This window comes from Psammomys obesus, unplaced genomic scaffold, assembly GCF_907164565.1.
Source record: "Psammomys obesus unplaced genomic scaffold, mPsaObe1.curated_primary_1811, whole genome shotgun sequence".
In the NCBI taxonomy this organism is placed as follows: Eukaryota; Metazoa; Chordata; class Mammalia; order Rodentia; family Muridae; genus Psammomys; species Psammomys obesus.
In genome coordinates this window covers 14,216,236-14,237,250 of record NW_026596057.1, presented here as the reverse complement: position 1 = coordinate 14,237,250, position 21,015 = coordinate 14,216,236, and the positions used below count along the sequence as shown (strand labels likewise).

The window sequence follows — 21,015 nt, the reverse complement described above, 5'->3', positions numbered from 1 at the left end:
GCCTAAGCTATTGTTAAGCCTGTGGACCTCCCCTCAGCTTCCCCACAGGCATGCACTGGCATCCTCTGCTCACTGACTGTTGCTAAATATGTTTATTTGCTTATAGCTTCTTCCCCCACCACTGGAATATGAGATTACACTCGGGGCTTTTTCTATCTCATTCACCTCTGTGTTCCCAGTGCCTTCAGCAGGGACTGGGCCATGATAGGAACTCAGCACATGTTTTTAATTAACTAAAATTGGAATGTAAACCTGTTTATATTCATTGGTAAAAATGATTAAAAGAAATTAATTCTTGCTTCCAAGTAAGGATAAAGAATTAGAAATTAAGAGGGAGTGAATTTTTATATACACACACACAGTAATTGAACATGAAAGTTTGTCCAAATAGCAAGATAATGTTCTCTTTTTTTTTTTTTTTCTTTATTCCCAGTTGTTTGTTTGTTTGGGGACAAATCACTATGTAATTTTGGCTGGCTTGGAATAAAGTTGGCCTTAAACTTACAGAGATCTGCTTGCCTCTGCCTCCTGAGTACTGGAATTAAAGGTGTGAACCACCAAACCTGACATAGTTCCTGTTCTTTTTTTTTTTTTTAAACAGAATCTTTTGTGTAGCCCCGGCATTCACTGTGTAGCCCAGACTGACCCTGAACTTAAAGCAGTCCCCCTGCCTCAGCCTCTCAAGTGCTAGAATTGCAGTTATATGCTACCCTGTCCAACTGAGAACCAGAGTTTTTAAAGATGAATAACTGTAGAAAATACAATGATGGAAAGGAAGTAGAATCCTAAGATTGTCGTAGACTCAGAGCCCTTGCTGGAATCTGTTTTGTTGGATATTTGTACTAAGACTAGAAAAGAGAGTATAAAACCACCAGGCCATTCATTTTTACTGCCTGACACTGAAAACTAGCAAGATTGATTTGGGTCTTAAGCTGTTCTGTCTAGTTGTACTCTTTCCGGTTACCCTCAGCTCCCTCAGCTATACGCAGACCAGGTAAAACTCTCGTGAGACTCACAAATGATGCTACCCTACACTGACATCACGCTGATCCTGCTCAGACCCACCTCACCTTGCCTCCTCCCTCAGTCCCTTAAGCTTGGTGGCAGAGTGAGGCAAAAGGGAAGTGAGGCAGAAGCTGTATCTAAAAATACAAAAAAAGTGGGCAAAGATGACTGTATCAGTTACTTTTCTGTTGCTTTGATTTAAAAAAAACACACACACACACAGCAACTTAGAGAAGAAAGAATTTATTTGGGCTTATGGTACCAGGGGGGAATCCACTAACAAGGGATGGGGTGGCAGAGCAAGCCTGCAGAAGCTAGAACAGGATGCTAAGAGCTCATGAACGTCCCTGAAATAAGTATGAAGCAGAGAGCATACAGACTCCACCTGTAGTGACGTACTTCCTCCACCAAGGCCGCCCCACCTACACCTCCCCACGCAGCAGCACCAACAGAACGCCAAGTGTTCAAGCGCCTAAAATGATGGTGGGCGTTTCTCACTTACCACCCCAGCGACCATCTATGCCCCTTAATTTTGGGGACTACTGCACTTGGCCACTGTGGCACCCCAGCCAGATGTACCCTATCCATCCCCTTCCCAATTACTTCTTTCCTATTTTATCTCATCTACTCACATACACCTCACCTCTAAATCCTATGAGAAGCACAATCCCTAGTAGGAAAACAAGCTGTGTTGTCTTGTGTGTGCTCCCCTGCCTCCTCCACCAGCTGCCATTATTGCAGGCTTTCTAGGCAGAAAAAGAAGAAAGAGAAAAAAAAATTAAAAAGACCTTAAGAAGTTACTTTTTCATAGTCCCTATCCAAATCAGAAAATATTTTTTCTGTGGCAGCTTCTTGCATTTTATTTGGAAGACTAAATAGAGATGCCCATATCCAAAAGTTTTGGAGCTCATCACTATCCCCTTACTAAGTGAGAAAAGAGATACGGGGTACTCCTGGACAGTGTAATGGTGGTTCAACCATCGTTCTTCATTACTGTGGCATAGCAGCGGGCACAGGCTGTGCATCAGGGTAACTACTGAGCTGCCTCACCTGTGCCTCTGATCGTTTGTGGCATGTTTTCTGCGACCTGCTCTCAGCTTAGGAGGTAACACTGCTTACAAGTAACAGTCTGTTCTGTTGTTTTACAGGTGTATTTAGAATATCTTGGTTTGAAAAGAAACTAGAATGCTACAATCCTGCGTGATCTATAGAAATTTTGTTCTTTAATTTCTGGAACTTTGCATACCTTGAAATCACCTATCTTTATGGTGTTTGATCTGGTTAGAAAGCCTAGCATCTTTAGTGTGGGATTTATGAATCTTTCTAAAGGCATTACAAAGCCTTTAACCCTTACTGAAAGTCATAGATTCGGGGAGAGGCCTAGGAATGAGGTCAGTGCTGCAGAATTGGTTCTTTCACTGATGCAGTAACCTGGCGGCCACATTGACTGCATCCTCCATAGACCTCTTTCTACCCGTTCTCTGCTATAGCGCCTGCCATGCGCTATTCACAGTTCTCAAGGTAGCAGCTTGATCTAAAGTGAGGTGAGGTGTGAGCAACAAGGGCTTTTCCTGTGTCTGATAAACCTGTAGAAACGTTTGCAATAGTTTATATACTTTTATATACATGCAGACCTTTTCTAAAGTGTACCATTTGTGTTCTTTTATAGGACAATGAAGGTCAGACAGCTCTTCACTATGGTAAGCTGCTTCTGAATTGGTCACATTTGAACATTTCGTCTGTCTAAGCCTATGTTGTAGAGATAGTAGAACTGCAGTAGCTATCATCAGCAACAGAAGCTTCTCTACCCACTGCTGAAACATCATTATTTCATTCTTGGTACTGTCAGGGACAACCAGGATGCTAATTTTTGTTAAAATCCAATCTCTCCCTTATTTAAAAAAAAAAAAAAAAAAAAAAACTTTTGAGGTTGGGGAAATGGCTTCATCAGTAACATGCCCTCTATGCAAGCATGAGGACCTGAGTTCAGATCCCCAGTACCCACATAAAAAGCCAGGCACAGCAGCATGCATCTGAGCCCTGGGCAAAGGGAGAAAGACTTTGGGGGCTCATTGGCCGCCCACACTAACTAGGCATGGGAAGCTTTAGGCGCGGTGAGAGCCTCGTCCTGAAAGGTGAGGTGGACATGGATAGAGGGAGACACACAGCGTTGACCCCCAGCCGCACACGCAGGGGCGGCCTCCTCACACATGCACACGCCCACATAAAATAATAACAACTTCTGATGAACCCCTAGCCTGAAGTTTTACTATCTGTAGTTTTAGTTGCCCACAGTCAGTTACAGTCCAAAAGCACAAAATGTGGAAATTCTAGAAATAGACAGCTAATAGATAAAATTATGCTCTGTTCTGCATGGCACGAAGAAGACTCCTGCCGTCCTTTGCTCCTTCAGTCGAGGACGTGGCTCATGCTTGTGTCTGGCCCGTTCAGGTTCTGTATCCACCACACTACTCAGGCGTTAGGCGCCTGCTGGTATCTCAGGCACCAGCAGCTGGTGACTGAGCGTGGTTCAGATGACCCTTTGGTAGCAGCCTGACAACTTGGTTGATACCTACAACATTTGCCTCACTTTAACTTATCAAGTGGACATTAAGTCATATTGTATCATCACAAGAATTGTGAGTGCAGTGCAGTAAAATGTACTTAACTGCTGTAACTCTCTTAGTAAGTTATACATTCCTGTGTGTAGAGAAATACAAAACAGTGTAAACATGTGTGTGTGTGTGTGTGTGTATATATAGTGATATATATATATATATATATATTGTGTTTACACACTCATGCATGTGCATGTATATGTGTTGCTTGATCCCATCTTGTTTCTTGAATTTTTTTCTCAGATAAAGGGAGACTACTACAAGTGATTAAAGAAAGGAATTTTGATTTTTAATTTATTTTCTCTACTAACTGATTATCTTTACTTCAGCAATCTATAAAGTAGAGTAAAAATGATATCTAAAGTAGAAATATTAGCATACCTCTTAGAGAACTGTTAAATAAATTCAGTTAAATAAAAGGATAGTAAAGTATTTCATAAATTATAAGATACTAGCAAATATACTTCAGAGATTCTATTGTGTCTGAATATTATTGAATAAAAGACAGCCATCAGTGTTTAAATCAGGCTATGGTTCAACCACCTGCAGCCATTTCAGAAACAAGCACACACACTGCCCTGCCAGTCTTTACAGTGCTGAGCAAGGAGAATCTCAAGGGGCTCAGATGCCCTGAGGCGCCTTTGTCCACTCCTGAGCATTTGTTTAGGTACTGTGAGCATCACTGGATCACCTGGGAGTCGAGACTGTCGTACTAGCTGTTTGCAACCCATATAAATCAGACTGATAATACAAATTGAAATGTCTACAAATTTATGAGTTTACCTGGTATTACCTAGATAGTAAAACTAGCAGGAAAAAAAGACAACTTGTGAGTCCATTTCAGTTTTGAACATAAATGCCAAAATCCTCAGGAAAATATTAGCAAATGATACCATCATTGTACTTTCGACACAAAGACATGTCATAATCGAGTTGAGTTCATCCCAGAAATTGAAGGATGGTATAACATTTTAAAATGTATTAGTATGATTTTCTACATTTTCAAGTTAGGTGAAATACCTAATTCAGTAATTCAGATGTATAAAAAGCTTGTGAGAAAAGTCAACACTCAATTTAAGAAGTTTAGAAAAGTGGGTGAGATCGTATGAGTTTAAGGCAGACTCCTGCTGACTGTGCACAGACTGTTTACATCACTTAGTTTACATTTGATGAACTAGGAACCATTGTCTCAGACTAGGTATGAGGATAGAAGAAGTTAATTTATGTAAAGTGCTTAGGGCAAAGTCTAATACCTGCTATTTCTGCAGTAAATGTTCACAGATTTTATTGTTTTATGATAAAATATTTGGATAAACTAGAAATATAGTATTAGGGTTGTAGCATTACTATATAACAATCTTGTAATATGTCTACCACCAAAAGAAGGTCAATGAAAGAAAGCTGTATAGAAGTAACGTTTCCATATATCAAAAAATATGGAATTTAGTTGGTGTAAGATGAAGGTGATTCAAGTAAGTTTGCATCAAGATTGTAGAATGATGATTAAAGAAATAGAAAAAAACAGTAAAAAAATTAAAATCCTACATTAACACTATAGAATGTTGTCTCCCTGTTATAAAAGCAAAGCAGCAATGAAGGAAAAGAGGCACCAAATAGACGGGAAGCAGGAAGCACAGCAGCAGGTGTGTCATATGGAGAATGATTGGATAAAGCACCCCGTGTTGTCCTGCGGCCTTTACATGTGCAAGCACATACATGCATATTCACTCGAGCACACATACAGTCGTGCGTACACAAGTACCCACATGAACACTGTCTTCTTACTTTTCTATCACTGTGATTAAAATACCATGACCAAGACAACTTATAGAAGAAAAAGTTATTTTAAGCCCATAGTTCCAGAGAATTAGAATCCATGACAGTGGAACAGAGGTAGCAGACAGCAGACATCTGGAGTGGCAGCTGAGATTTTATAGCTCAAACCACTAGCAGGAGGCAGAGAGAGGGGGCTAATTCAAAATGGCATAAGTCTTAGAAACCTCAAAGCCACCCCAATGCTTCCTCCAGCAAGGCCACACCTCCTGATCCTCCCCAAACAGCCAACAGGGGGCCAAGGATGAAAATGCCCAAGACTTATGGGGAACACTTCACATACACACACACACACACAAAATCATGTACACACACAAAGCATGTACACACACACATACAAAGAGCCAGGCTAGTGATGCATGCGTGTAATTGAGCTTCTCTGTAGGCTGAGGAAGAGGTCTCAAATTCAAGACCAAATGTTTGATTATGAGCAGCGTAATGAAACCACACTAGAAAAACTAAGCACGTGGGAGGTCCGGGACACCAACATGAACAAGTTGGCATCATTGCAGAGGGTGAAAGTTCGCCAGTTTACGGTCTACATACACTCTAGTGAGAAAACTGCAGACCCTGTTCACATGCTTGTTTCTCCATTAATGTACTGACAGTGAAAGTATGAATTCATAAATATTTCCAGGAGGAAGTTAAAATGATGAACTTCATGTGACTGGTCTTTGATAGGAACAGATTTTGCTCCGTGTATCCAGGTCCTCTGCTGAGTACAAAGGAATGTACATCAGGATAGCAGAACATTTTATGCAGCTGTAGAAATGATTAAAACTGCTTCATATTCACAAGATTTAGAAATTGCATAAAAATATTATCTTATAGATTTATTATTATCCAGTCATAACTTTAAGAATGTATTTTTACTGAAAGAACATTTAGGTTAATTTCATTCACATACAGGAACTGGATATTAAAAGAAAAACAAATCTTGCTGTGATCAGTATTTTTTAATTTAATTTTTATAAATATGGGTTTCCATTATGAAAAATTAAAGATGTATGTACAAATCTTTAAAAGTTTTACAAGCTTTAAGTGACTTTTTCATAAAAAAATCTTTAAAAGATAAGCATGGGGTGTTTGGGTTTTTTATTTGTTTGTGGTATTGGGGGGCAGTTGGGTTTTTTTGGTTTTTGTTTTGTTTTTGAGTTTTTTGTTTTGTTTTAGTTTGGTTTTTGAGACAGTGTTTCTCTGTGTAGGCTTGCCTGTCCTGGACTCACTTTGTAGACCAGACTGTCCTTGAACTCACAGTCATCCGCCTGTCTCTGCCTCTCTGAGTACTGGAATTAAAGGCATGTGCCACAATGCCTGGCTTTAATATGTTTTAATTTTTTTTTAATTTATTCTAATAGTACAAATAAGAAAAACAAAACAAATTATCTACATCAGAGCAGTGTTTAGTTATGGGAAACCCCATTTACACAAATTTAAGTTCAAATTTATATTCTTGATTGTTTGGGAAAACACCAGGTTAAGGAACTAAGGTAAGTGTGCTGTTTTGGTTTGTCCTCTATAACAGAAGTGTGTAAACTTCCCCCTCCCTGTCTACCCCCTGAACCTGGAGCTCAGCTCTTCCCCGAGCCAGCTCAGGTCCTCTTGCCTCCACCTTCCCAGCCCTGGGATTGTAGGCATCGACCCCTGCCCCCTGGTTTTCTGCATGGATGCAAAGGCCCTGAACTCAGGTTCCTTTGCTTGGGCAGCATGCATTTTCCTTCCTGACGGAACCATCTCCCTGCCCCAAATGCTGAACTTCTAAGAGACATATTTCAGTGCGCTAGCACTCTGAAGTTCCTCGGCTGAGAATAAGCTCACACTCTGACGTTACAGACCACACTCATATGCACATCAGTGGGTCTTTTTCACTGTGTTAAAGGGTCACAGCATTTGGAACATTAAGAACCACTTTGTTAGAGCCTAGTAAAAAGCCAGACATGTGGTTCAGTGGTAAAGCACTTGCCTGTGCTTTGATCTCTACCACTGTTGATTCATTCATTTTCTGTCTCTCACTTTCCCCCCTTATCCCTTGGATTTACTTTTATCTTCTGTGCATGAATGTTTTTGCTTGTACGTGCATGGTGCCCACAGAGGCCAGAAGAATGTGTCGATTCACTGGAGCTGAAGTTGCAGGTGGCTGTGAGCCACCGTGTGGGTGCTGGGAACTGAATCCAGGACCTCTAGGACAACAGTCAGTGCTCTTTTCCACTGAGCCATCGCTCCAGTTCCCTTTGCCACCATTTTGTTGTCATTTATTGTTGTTTTTTCAAGACAGGGTTTTTTTTTCTGTGTAGCCTTATCTATCCTAGAATTCACTCTGTGGACCAAGCTGGCCTCAAACTCAGAGATCCGCCTATTTCTGCCTGAGTGCTGGGATTAAATGTGTGGGCCACCACTGTCTAGCTATTTTTGTTAAAGGGGAAATGAGAAATTTCTAATAGGTGTTCTAAGAAAGATTCCAGGAGAATCAATATATAAGAATATTTATTGGCAGGGTGTAGTGGCACATGCCTTTAACCCAGCTCTAAGGAGGCAGAGAGAGGCAGATCTCAGAGTTCAAGGTCAGCCTTATCTATATAATGAGTTCCAGGACAGCCAGGGCTACACAGAGAAATCCAGTCTGGAACAAACAAACAACTACAGAAAGAATATATACTGACGATTTTTCAAGTTCAGATCCGGGCCTTACACAGCAGCTGTGGTGACCTGAAGTGTTAGCCCAGCCGAAAGCTGTTCAGTGGTGAGAATGAGCCGTAGCCACTTTGATGCAGCTTGGAGCTCTCAAAATCCCCTTGAGCTTAAGATACTGAACCCAAGAGTGCAATGCAGCTTACTTTCCATTATATGAAAGTCCAGCATCAGAAGACAAAGAGGATGATTTGTCAAAAGAGGCTTGGTAAAACTGGGAGGGATGCTTCTGGGATTCTAACACCAATGTGATAATGTGTGAACAAGTTACATGGATAGATTCATCTTAAATATATATGTATATATGTGTGAGTGACTGATATTCCTTTGTATGTATTTTGTAGCCTCATAAAGCTTACACAGAGAAGGGGGGTAGAAAAGGGAGGGAGGGAAGGAGAGACACTTAGAGATAAGCACTGCTGTTGCCCTTTGTGTTTTCTAGTCTTTCCAACGAATGGGCAAGCTTAGTATTTATTACTTTCCCCACTTGGAAATGAAAATCTGGCAACCAGGAAGGTGCTATGACCTTTCCAGCAATTCAGGCTGTAGAGAGCAGAACCACTGGACAGGTCTTCTGGTTGCAGACCCACACCTGTTTCCTAGTGTCCTACATAACTGCGGTGCCAGTTATCTTCATTTTCCAGAAGATAATTATCGTAGGAGGAGAGGTATCCTGTTTCTTGAAACAAGGCTTCACTGTATAACCAGGACCAGCTTAGAACATGCTGTGTAGCCCAGGCTGGCTTCAAACTCATAATACTCCTGCCCAGACAAAGTGCGAGGATTACAGGCATGCACCATCACATCCAACTTGGAAAGTAAGCTTTCACAGGAATAATAAAAGGGGAAATCCTTCTCACTGGTCACCTTGGTGAGTGAGGCAGAGCCAGGTTCCACGGCTGTGCTGCAGGTAAAAGCATGCTGATATTGATGCCCTGCTTTTATAATCTTCTCTCTGTCCACTGGGACATTAGACGTTAATAAAACGATCCTTAATTCAGATTGTGCCCAAAATAGATGTACTGAAACACCTCTATTTCTTTCTCTCAGGTAAAATTAATTATTATGGAAAGAACCAAGCAAATAACCATATATGTTATAGTCAAAATAATTAAACACTAAAATAATATCATTAGTCAGATGTTTTGACATTACAAATATATAAAACTAAAATATTCTGACAACTCAGGAATGTTTCATGAAAATATTTTCAGATTAATAACTTTTATAGTAATTCACTTTTAGTTTTCTTTACTAGTTTTCTGGACTTTGATACTTTTAGAATAGTCAAAATAGTCTTATATATAGTAATAGCAATAACTATCATTTGTTAACACCTATTATATGCATGGGAGTCTCCTGAGCATATTTTATTCACTTACTCATTCAATGTTATTTAATAATATTTTATTTAGTATGTGTCCAGTGGCTACTGATTTGATTTGATTTTTAGGGCCTTAGCCTATTCTTGGAATTTTCATAAAACTGTAAGTGTAGTTGAATACAGTGAGTACAGCCAGTGTTGGGGAGGTCTTTGGGCTTAGCTATTACTTTTTATGAATTACGGTTGAGCTTGACAGCTGTCCTTGTGTTGACAGCTCTTCTGATTATAGCACTTGTCAAACTCCATCCTTAAGCAGGTTGTAAATCCTGGCTTCTTCCGATTAAAACTGGGTCAGAGCCAACCGCAGGTTAACTAGAGGCCACTATTGTACTACTGGGTACCCTTACTAGTTTGTCCTGAATGGTCTTTGTGTGGAAACATATTAAAACCCTTATTTCCACACATTTTACCTGAGCGTTGTGAGTCTTCAGATACTAGTCCTCCTGTTATTTTGTGATTAAACATGGTCCTTGCTGGAGTATATTGCAGTAAGTGTGGTCTTCCTTATAAATGGCCTGTTAGCTTTCCCCTCCTCTTCCTCCACTGGGAATACTAATATCATTGCATCTGTGTCTCCCAGGGGAAATCAAGGCTTTTCCTTGCACGTGTGGTCATGTGATTGCAGAGTGGGCTGGCTTTGTATCCTCATGAGTCCTCAGGCTTCCACGTAAAGCACCATCTGTTCTGTTCCTTCCACACTGTTATAGGGCAGTGGGAGGAGGCATTAGAGTGAAAATAAATAAAATAAAAAAGAAAGAAATTCATCATCAAAACCCCGAGGATTAATGGAGTCAGAAGGCTCAGTGCTCTGAATGAAAATTCATCTTCACCTGTGCCAGTGTCAGGGCTGTCTGTATGGCACTTGACAAATAGAGGTTCCCAGGGTACCATAAATTCAGCAACTGTGCTGGTCCCTGTAGACTGGCTTGGGCTTTTCCAAGATGGGCTTCCGACTGTTGTGTTTCCCGGCACATTGTGGGCACGGATACGGCCCCTTGCTAATTTGGTGAATGTTAGCATGGTTCCCCTCTCTCCGTTCTTGCCACCTTTCCTTTCTTGTCTTCTTTGCCTTTGTTTTGAAAATATGAGCAGATTGCACATTTTGGCTTGTGACCTGTGATTCACTAAAGACGCAAAAGGCAGGCGAATGAATTTTGAGTAAGTTCTAACTTAGCAGTACCACTCTGGATAGAGGGAATACACGCACACATGCACGCACACACACATACACACACAAGCATGTGTGGGTAGCGCAGCTCCAGGTCCATTTTCTCAGCAGCAATTTGTTGGGCACCTGTATGATCCAGTCTCCCCCAGGTACCATCATGGCCCCTACATGCCCTCTTCATATCAGCACAAAATTCACTTTAAAGGCCACACGCTTTTACTGTCTCACTTTTCTCTCTGCTATTGCTCCTTGCTTGCTTATGCTTCCAAATGGGTCTGTCTTTTTCCTAAACTTAAGGTGCTTGTTAGTAAAATCCCTTTTATAAAGATATGTACACCACATCCCTACTCTGAAATGTCGGGAGTTAAATCTCACTTTATGTTAGGGCTGGAGCTAAAATTTCGTTCACATCAGTCATGCTAAGTGACTTTACTCAATGTAAGTACTCTTTTCTTCATTGGGTGGCTTTAGTCAATGGGCTATGGAATTAAATGCTTAAAACTCTCCTAGGTTTGAATCCTGATTATACCACACTTCCCTGCCAGCCACCTCCATGGCATAGCACACATGAAACTAAGCTCTTTGTCTGAGAGGCCACATCCTGCATCATCAGCACACATCTGCTTAGCCCCATTCCCTGCTTAAGTGTTGGGTTCGAGGAACTAAAAGTGTCAGAAGGCGTTGGCTCTCCTGAATTGCAGGTTTCTAACAGCACTGTTTAAAAGGCCTCACTTTAAAAGCTAAGCAAGTGCTCCTCGCTGGAGGCTGAGGCTGTAGTGGTAGAACTGCTGCGTGTTATTTAGAAGGTGTCTGTTCCATGGACAGTGCTTTTCAGGGTAGGTGTCCTCAAGCTATCCTTAACTTTCTTACGGCAGCATATCCTTAACTTTCTTCTACTTTATGCGTCTCTCCACATTTCAGTCAGAGTGACTATACATTTATGATTAAACTCCAGAAATTTAGAGCAGAAATGTTGATTGGGATTACTTGATGGTGCAATTTTAAATTCTCGGTGTCAGTTGGTGGCTTGGACCTATGGCTCAGTGATAGAGTGTTTGCTTACGATACATAAGGCCCCAGCATCATAAAACAGAAAGGGGAGAGGAGATTCTGAAAGAAAGGGCCTCGTTTTATTTGATCCTGGGCCCTGGCAAAGATAGTCCTGTCTCTGCCTTCCCCACTATTGATGCAGTCTCAGGATCTACCATATACATTATATCACCAATCAGCAGCTTCTCTAGGGTTGGAACAGACAGTTCTTGCTTCTCTCTGCCTTTTCTCCTATTCTCCATCTATTCATTTATCAAATGCTACTCGTACATACAAGAGAGCCCACACCACTGAAGACAGAGATAGGGTTTCCAGACAGTCTTGCTTTAGCTCAGAAAATGCCCATCCTCCACTTTGGTTCACGTAGAACCAGTTTCTCTCTAGTTATGGACCAGAGTTTGGTGATTAAGTATGTCAGGAGAGGGAATGTAAAAAGACATCAGAGGGCTGGAGAGATGGTTCAGCTGTGAAAAGGCTAGGCTCAGAACCAAAAATGTAAGATGCCAGAGCTATCCCAGTTTATAGCCCACCATAGCCTGGCTTTTTTTAATAGCCCAGCCAAGGGCCTGGCAACAGCTCTTGCCTAATTTACAGCATAAAACCAGAAAGCTCCAAGCCTGAGAGTGAAGATAGTCAGGCTTTTTAATTATTAATACCAATAGAGCAGTTTGATAAGTGTATACACACACACTCTCTTGAAGATTGAGGGAAATGCAGAAATTGACACCCCTGAAAGCCAGTTGAGGACTGCAGCCAACTCACAGGGACAAAGAGCTCCTACCTCATCCCACAATAAGCCTCAGGCTGAGTCATAAGCAGCAGTCATCTGCTGGGTGAGAAGAGGTGAGAGGTGAGAACCGACAGAGGCTCCTTCTGCGGTTCAGACATGCATAGAATGCTCCAGCTGAGGGAAATTGAGAAGAGACTCTCCAGACCCAGACAGCACATGAGGCGTGAGCAGCAGCTCAACACCGGAGGAATTTAAAGACCAGCGCACAGCAGTACCAAAGACAAATCCAACTCAATTACTAATTTAACCCAAACCCAGGCTAATGGCCTGACAAAAGAAGCATGCCCATTTCTGGATATACATAATGTGGCTTCGGCCTCTGTTGTCTTCCTTCACACAGTTTTCTACATTCACTAAAAAATCATGAGACAAAGCAGAGCAAGAGAAAAACATTTGTCAAACAATAAGCCAATAATTGATAGAGTCACTAGACAATTCTGTAAGGACATGGATAATCTCAATTATATTTTCAGTTTCATTTAGTTGACATCTGCAGAACATTCACCTTATAAACAGTATATACTGCTTCAAATACACACGGACCATTCACAATGTTCCATTAGGTACACCATGTTCTGGGCCTGTTAGAAACACATGCATACATGTGCGTACACAAATTTTGCCATCTGACACCACAGAACTAAATTAGTTATAACAGACATATGTCTGGAAAACTCCCAACTATTTGAAATTTTAACATTATTTTTAATAACTTACAAATAAATGTATGGAGTTGAGATGGCTCAGATGGTATAAAGGGTGTTTCTCACAAGCTTGAGGATGAGTTCTATCCCCAGGACCTATATAAGGCTGGCACAATGGCTCACTCCTGTAATGTCTGCTGGCGAGGCAGAGACGGGTGGTTCCCAGGGTTTGATAGCCAGTCAACCATGTTGACTAGGGAAGCTCCAGGTCCGTGAGATGGCCTGTCTCACATATACAGAGTAGAAGTGAAGGAAGACACCGATGTCTTCCCTGGCCTCTACATGTATGTACATCACACATACATATATACACATGTACATCTATGTACAAAAAAGGCAAATTCCCAATTTCAAGAATAAAAGGGAGACACTGGCCCATATCTTGCATTATATTGTAAAGCAAACAAGGAAACATGAATAACTTCAAACCAATAAATTAGGTAGCTTAGATGAAATAAAAAGATTTCTTGGAAGGTATTTTCAAAGTTCTTTTTCTCAAAAAAGAAAGGAACTGCTGTGGTGGTCTTCACCACACAGATTGATTGGTAACTGTTAAAAAGATTGATTTGGTAACTGAAAACACCCTCATTAAAATCTACAGGAAGCTATTGCTTCTGGTGTTGAGTTCTACTAAATGTCTATGCATAAAATAATATCAGTTCTGCACACAAACTGTTTCAGAAAATAGAGAGCACTTCTCAAGATTATTATGCAAGTAGAATACAGCCAAATCAAATGAAACAATAAATCATGGTCAGGTAAGTATCACCTAGACTTGCAAGATTGGTTTGGCAGTTTGGAATCATTGTATTAAACCATAGCAATCAGCACAAAGCTTATAAACATCTGATATAGGTGGAAAGGGCTGTTAACAGAATTCAGCCTCATGGTACACGCTTTTAATCCCAGCACTTAGGCTACAGGGCAGGTGGGTCACTGAGTCAAGATCACCCTGGTCTATATAGTGAGACAGCCAGGGCTACACAGTGAGACCTTGACTCAAAAAGCAAACAGAAAAATAGGAGTGAGCAGTGGGAGCTTCCTCCACCTAGGAAATCAGCCACTAAAGCCATCAGTAGTGTTGAAAGGCCACATGCTTTCGCCATTTCCTCCTTCCCCTCTACCTTAGCAGTGTGTCTCTGCCACCGCACTTACACCAGAGTTGGCTGTTTACATGTTTATAAGAAGTTCTCAGAGCAGGAAGATCAACTGTGTCTTTGACAGGACTGGTGCAGCATTTGCCCAATAAGACAGTCCGGGATGAGTCCCATAGCACCCTGTGCCTTTTCTCGGAAGGCTGTCTGCTATTGCATGGTGTGCCATACCACAAAATGTATGAGTAAGGGAAACTGCAGCTATACAAAATTTCCCTGCCCTCTACCCGAGGAACCAGGGCAGCACAGTGCCATCTGGCGAGCCCTCGTGTGTGCCTCTCTGTCACAACCCTCCGTAGTCAGCACCCGCAGTAACTATGGTGATCGCCACTCTTGCAGTTTTTGTGTGGTTCCAGCTGGCCTAGAATTATCATGACCCTTCCTCTGCTTTCTAGGTATCTGCCACCGTGCCCAGCTTTATTGCAGATTTTATATGAATATGTCCTTTATAGTTTCACTATATACTTGTATGTCTAAGCAATAATGTATAATTTTGTCTATTTTACATCTTTCTTTAAATAGAATGTATTATTCTGATTTTGCTTTATTTTTATTCTTAAACATTGTAACATTATATGTTTGAGATAAACCCATGTTGTGTGAAGTTGGAGTTTCTTAGCTTTCACTTTTGTGTGGGATTTCACTTCCAGATAAACAGTGTTCTGTTTCTGCATGTTACTTACTGCCCAGGAACATTTGAGCCATCTGTATTTGATGCCCGTTAGGCATGGTGCTGATACGACGTTCCTCAGATAGCTGCTGGAGGCCACATGCAGAAATCTCTATAGGCCCCTCCTTCATTGGAGGGGGGTGTTTAGGAATAGCCTGTAATGACGTGTTGTTGTCCAGAGTGACGGCCGCAAAGTGCATGCACGGGAGGGCAGGGTGTTTTCCCCGCATCAGGCCTCCTCTGCTCGGCAGTGTCGATTGTCTCTGCTTTCATTTTTGTTTCTCTTAGTGGCTACTCACCTTTTGTGTATTTGTTGCTATTTAATGTTTCATTTTGTGTAAAATGCCTGTTTTTACCTTAACTTAGTCATCTCAGCCCGTCTAATTGTTAGAGTTTTGTTTCCTCGCTTATAATACTGGCTTTGCCATAAATCCGATTTCTGAATCTGTGCAGAAGAATAGACAGTCTTCTGCTCTAACCCTTTGGTCTGTTTGTCTGTCCAGTAACAATGCCATCTTCATCACAGGGCTGGGTGTCTGTGGGTCTCCCCTCCTGTGCATTAGACTTAGTGACACCAGTAGTGCCTTTTCCCTCCTCTTAAAATTTTAGAGGCTGGGGAGGGGGCGCAGTGGGTAAAATGCTTGCTGCATGAGCACGAGGAAAAGAGTCCAGAGCCCCATCACACACACACACAAAAGCCAGGCTGCAAATCTCTAACCTCAGTTCTGCAGGAGGGAGATGGAATTCTAGAAACTTGCTACCAGCCAGCTCCAGCTTCATTAAGAGACCCTGTGGGAGCAGTGGAGGAGGACACTAGACACTGACCTCTGACTGCCACACGCTCAACGCTCACACATAGGAGGGCAGACCTGCACACACATGTGAACATACAAACCCACACACAAGAGTTCACATAGTGATGGTCTCATTACTCCACCAGGTTTTTTTCCTACTTAAATTCAATTATATACCTATATTCCCTTATTAAAGAAAAAAAACAAAATGTGTTCTTTGATGGAGTACATTTAGCCTTCTGACATGGGTTACCCGCCTATCATATTTGGAAGTACAGATCAATATAAAACTGCTGCATCTTTCGTTGTTTGCTGTCATTCCGTCCTTGCAAATAAGGACAAATAAGGACAGTTTTACAGATAAAATGTGTGTTTCTATGCAAGGAAGATTCTGGCTTCAAGGTCTGGACATCCTGCAGCCACCATAAGAGTGCACACTGTTTAGGATCCCTCGCTGTCCGCCCTTGTCGTTCCTGCCACGTAGGACTGGCTTCCCTGTCTCACTATAAACTTGTTTTCGTGTTTGTCAATGTCCCTTGCAGCTGCTGCCTGTGAGTTTTTGGACATTGTGGATCTGCTTCTCTTGTCTGGCGCTGACCCCTCTCTCCGAGACCAAGACGGCTCTCTGCCAGAAGAGGTGACGGGATGCAAAGCAGTTTCTCTGGTGCTGCAACGGCACAGGGCTAGCAAGTCTTGATCCAAAGGCTGGAAAAACACAGTCTGGCAAATAAGACTTCAGGGATGAAAGAAACTGCAAAAATAATACTTCTTTACCACCCATCTTTGGTATGCATTGGCTAATAAAATCAGTTCTGAGGAACTGGGATTTTGACGTCTCAGCAATTCATTCTCCATGCATACATTCTGGGGGTACGGTTCTGGTGATGAACATGTGTACTGTGCATAATATAATCCAATTCTGCCGAGCATGCTCTGAAATTTATCACTGCTCTCGAAGGTGGGGAGAGGAGCAGACAGATCATATTTCACAATATTAAACATGGTGCTCTCTCTCTTGCTCTCTCTTACTCTCTTTCTCTCCTCTCAGTACAGAAGCAAAATATGCCAATCAGCACTACACAGACAATTAGGGAAGTTTGGTGAAATCTCACAAGGTAGAAAGCAAATGACCTTGTAGCATTTTCACAGCTAATCTGAGTAGGTAATTAAAATGGCTATTCTGTAAAGGCAGGAGTTGAAAATACAAGGAAGAAGAGAGTGTTAAAGCAAGAAAAGAAGAGAACAGAATTTTGTCGCCTGGGGCTATGGAAGTCAGATCAACAGTCGGTACAGAAAGCTGAAAACTTTTAGCATTTCAGGTTGTACTCGGCAACATCACTTGAGATTGGGGCACAGGCTGTCCAGGCTCATGGATTTGATCGGGATTTTGAAATCACAAAGTGGGAAAAGAAGCTCCCTCAGGACTCTTACTTAGCTATAATGTCCTTTGCAGCAGTAATCTACAAAAGCCAACTCAGACAGGGCCTGCTACCTGCTAGGCTGTTTGCTTGCCACTGAGGTGTCACTGTTGGAGTTATTTCCAGGTGCTAGAAGAGCATCTGTTTTGTATTCAAAGCATAATAAGCAGGCAAGTACACCATTAAAGATAAGCTGGTGTGCTATTACTAAGCCTGTGTTTTTTCCCTTTTAAACCTCAAGAACTAAACCTAGGGAATCCCTTGACATTCTTATTATACTTAAAAAAATAAATAGAGAAATGAAAGAAGAAATCAGTTGCAGTGCAGGCAGAGCCCTTAGGAGATAATTTTCTGACGGCGTGATTGTTAGAATAGGAAGTCCCCTGTTGAGCGGAGCCCCGGCAGTACGGCAGTACGTATAGCTTTTGTTAGCTCAGCTAGCCTACGACCGTCTCAGGATTTTTATAGCCTGCCTTTGTACAGTCTGGGATGCAGAACCAAACCATTCACCAAGACTAACCACTTTTTAAAAAGAATTTCTTAATTCCCTGTGGAAATGAGACGCATATTGGTGCACACTGAAATGTCACTGTAAGTCTCTGCTCTTTGTTCTTTCACCACAGTCCCTGCTCTGCTGCAGCCTGCCTTTAACCTAAGTCTTTGTGGTCCACATTCATCGAGTGTATTTTAAAAGTACTATTCCTTGGTTACGGTAAAAGTGATCGAGGTTTTAGTTGACGTTATTTTGTTCATCTTTAGAGAATTAGCAAAGTCGAGTTATTCACTTGTTGATGCATTTTAGAGCAGTTGTCTGAGCAGGACACCCTCAGGGGCTTCTCCCGCCATCTTGCTTCCTTTACGGTTGAGCTCTGAACTTCGTAGACACCTCTTTCTTGCTTGTTTTGCCACATGGACAGCTACATGGTCGTTCTGAGCAAAAGATACGACTTTTTATTCTAGGTTAAAGATGTTAATTACTCTATATCCAAGACTGTGAGTAAAAACAGTTATCAGTGTGTCTGAGTGTGGTAGGCCCTTAAGCCCAGCACTGGAGAGGCAGAGGAGGGGATTCCAAGTTCAAAGCAAGCCTGAGTTGCAAGACCTTGTCTCAATTAAAAAAGGATGGGGGACTATCATATCAATTTCATATTTTCAAGTCCAGTGAAATATAAAATTAATTTCCAAAACTCCTATTCTTTTGTTCCCAATATCTGAAATTTCAAAAACCTTACTGTCACATAGTAATCTATGGATCATTTTCCCAGGTCTTCCACAGAAGATTTCATCCATAAATGTCAGAGAACACTGAGTCATGGCTTTTTTCGTTCCCTTTAAATTATTGAATTATTATGCTAGCACATCACATACCAGTCAGATCCTGAGTTCATTACCAAAGGCTGCAGTTCATCAACAAAGAAAGTGCCCTGAAGCAGACAGCCGGTTGTCTTCCTGATACACGGTAACTGTGTTTTCATACAGTCCCGCAAGCTCCCTAAAACCAGCAGATGCCATAGCCTCATGTAAGTCATGTGAAAGGCAACTGCTTATTAGAAAATATCGTAGAAAGCCTGCTCTCCAGAGAGCCATTTCTGCTTCTACCTCAACAAGCGCTTTGAGATGGTCAGCTTTTTGTTTCTGTTTACTGGTCAGAATCATTTCATCTCATTCTTGCTTTCAGTTCTCTCGTTTGATATCTTCAACGCTGTTTGCATTTTAAAAACGGTTACAAGAAACTGGCTGGCAGGAGGACCGGACACACTTGTTACATCACCTTAGGTTTCTAGGCTATGCATACTCCCTTTCTATTCTGACTACATTCTCCATTCTGTATTTCTTCTATTGCCGTCCTGAATGCCACCTTCGTAGATGTATACCTATGCGTGAGCATGCCAGCCTTATTTCCTTGTGTTGTGTGTTACTTTTTTTTTTTTTTTTTTTTTTTTGCTTCGTTGAAGATACGGTGATCAGAACACCACTTCTGACTTTCTGTATTTAATATTTATTCATGGTTGTCATTTACTTTGGCCTCTGTCGACTGATCTAAGAGGCCCTGATTGCCTCCACATCAGTCTCCATGCAGTCACAGTAGTTTTGGTGCACACCGGTGAAAAATGAGAAATAAAAAGAAAATTGTGTCAACAGATGTCAAAGAGAAGGAAAAGTGTCTGACTCACTGCAGCTTCAGAACGCTGGCTGAGGTTGTGTGTGTGAATAGGACCAGAGACAGAGCCTGGTGCTAGCCAAGCAAGCACTCTGCACCTAACCTACCCCCCAGGCCTTGCCTGAGCCGGTCATCTAGCATGTATCTCTTAAATGTGAGGGACTTTCAGGTCACTTTGAAAAGCTGGAACCTCCTGCCTTGGGACAGTGCTGTACTTGGAGGGGAATTTTGAGGGCTTTATGCTCTTCTGAAGCCCATCCATTGAAGCCATTGGTTTCTGGTTCCTGTCACAGAAGGAGAACCTTCGGTTGGCTGCCCAGCAGTCACAGTTTTAAGTGTCTCTCCCAGATGATACCCATCGTGTGGCTGTGAACTGGGCAGGAGGGGATTTGAAGGAGGAGGTGCTGTGGGTGCTCAGACCCAAAGTATTTGCTAATGCTTGTCACCGAGCTGACTGTTAAACCCCAAATCAGTGTTTGCTTGTTTGATTTTGTTTGCTTGTTTGATTTTTTTTTTTAATCACTGACCAAGAATCTAGCCATACTGCTTACGAGTGCCCACATCCACGCTGACTGCCACACTAGGTATCTTTGGAGATGCACTGGCTAAGGAGCTGAGCTCTGAATTAACGTCTTTACTCTTCAGAGTGATCTCACAGGTATGACTTATCGTGTCGCCACTGCCCAGTCTTCTAAAGTAGGGGTAGTGTTAGTAGGACAAGGCGAGGACAAGTGAACGACACATAGGTTAATTCACCCACAGTCCCAGAGTTGGTGACAGAGCCACAGGTAAAGACTGGTCTACTAAACCCCAGGTGCTCCTTAGACCCTAAAGCAGCGGAAGCAGCATGAAGTTTTTCCAGTATTACGTTCATCCCACAGGTACCTCTCAGCCCTGCTGACAGCCTAGCCCAGTGGTAGCACACGCCTTTGATCCCAGCACACAGGGAGGCAGAGGTAGGCGAATTGCTGTGAGTTCGAGGCCAGCCTGGACTACAAAGCCAGTCCAGCACAGCTAAGGTGGCTACACAGAGAAACCCTGTCTTGAAAAGAAAAAAACAACAACAACAAAAAGAATTAATATGTCTCTGATTCTGCCTAAGATATTTAGACAAGTCTCCCAGAAAATCATGAATTACATCTGAAACTGACTAGATCGTTAATAATCTCCCTATTATTGAAGAGCAAGTAGTCAGCCATCTGGTGACACACTGCTCTCCCCTCTGCTTGTCAGGTAGAAGGAGAACAGCAGGAGCATCATCTTTGGAATTTTGTCTCTTCTATCTGGTTTTAACGCTTCAGCAGTTTCCAGTTAAAAGGTTCCTATAATCCAGTGACCCCTCCTATTAAATAAGTATTTCATAGCTTCCTGCCAGGTTTAACTACTTGGCTATAGGTTATTATTCTATGTACACTACATCGTCTCCAAGATTAATGAACAATATATGTGACTGTGACAGAGCTAGCTGCTGTAAAAGGGTTTTGTCTTAAGAAAATATATTTAACAATTTAACATGAAGACTTTTAAATGTTTATTTTTTTAAGTTGAAACACAAAGGATATTATCAGACTTTGAGCC

The 21,015-nt window shown here is 41.8% G+C and overlaps 1 long non-coding RNA gene across 1 annotated transcript in view; it reads left to right on the top strand.

The window, feature by feature from the left end:
- The window catches only part of LOC129689491 (uncharacterized), a 61,156-nt gene extending 44,472 nt beyond the window's left edge, over nucleotides 1-16,684 (top strand). The window contains exons 2-3 of the long non-coding RNA XR_008722107.1: nucleotides 2,675-2,705; nucleotides 16,401-16,684. This is a non-coding gene — a long non-coding RNA (uncharacterized LOC129689491). The remainder of the gene's footprint in view (nucleotides 1-2,674; nucleotides 2,706-16,400) is intronic.
- Nucleotides 16,685-21,015: the final 4,331 nt, after the last annotated feature.